Genomic DNA, 866 nt, shown 5'->3' with positions numbered 1-866 from the left:
AAGGTTTTGGGGTTAACTTAGGTTTTAAGAAACCCAAAATTTTGTGTGTTTGAATGCTTTTGAATATATATGATTGTTGATGAAATGTGTTGAATATTATATATGAATGTCATTGGGAACTTTTCTGTGTGCAGGTGTTTGTAAAACCATGTTTAAATGTGTTTTCGGTTGTCGAAAAGGGCAAAATTGGTATTATGTCCAAGTCCCTGTCGCTTGGGCGAGAAACTCTCGCCTGGGCAAGCACAGCCTCGCTTGGGCGAGGTACTGGGCGAGGGGAAGTTTTGGTTCTGGAACTCCCTCGCTTGGGCGACAGAATCTCGCTTGGGCGAGCAAGCTTCGCCTGGGCGAGTAAGGGCCTTGCTTGGGCGAGAACGCCCAGAATATGAGCCCCTGGAACTCTCTCGTTTGGGCGAGAGATGTCTCGCTTGAGCGAGAAGAGGCCTCGCTTGGGCAATAGTACCTTTGCCTGGGTGAGGAAGGCTTCAGTTCATTTGAGCTTTAAAGATGAATTGTCGCTTGGGCGACTAGTCCCTGCTTTGGCGAGGGACAATGTGGAAAGATCGAAATGAGATGATGTGGTGAATAATGCAATGAACCCGGGTAGGGTGTGTTGTGATATAAAAGTTGTGGAATGAGATCATGGCTTATAAGAGAAGCATGACTCCAGAAAAAGTGTGAAAGCATTGTTTATGTTTATACCTTGTGTGGCAAGTATCCGACTTTAGGTCGTGAACTAAGGGGGTACCCTAGTAAGGATACATGATATCACGGAACAATGATCGACCGACCGTAAGAGGCCTGGTCATGTGACCGTCGAGGATTATTCGGTGATGAGTTGTAGTGATTGAGATGTTACCTTGAACATG

The sequence above is a fragment of the Lupinus angustifolius genome, chromosome LG14, assembly GCF_001865875.1.
Source record: "Lupinus angustifolius cultivar Tanjil chromosome LG14, LupAngTanjil_v1.0, whole genome shotgun sequence".
In the NCBI taxonomy this organism is placed as follows: domain Eukaryota; kingdom Viridiplantae; phylum Streptophyta; class Magnoliopsida; order Fabales; family Fabaceae; genus Lupinus; species Lupinus angustifolius.
This window is presented reverse-complemented; position numbering follows the sequence as displayed.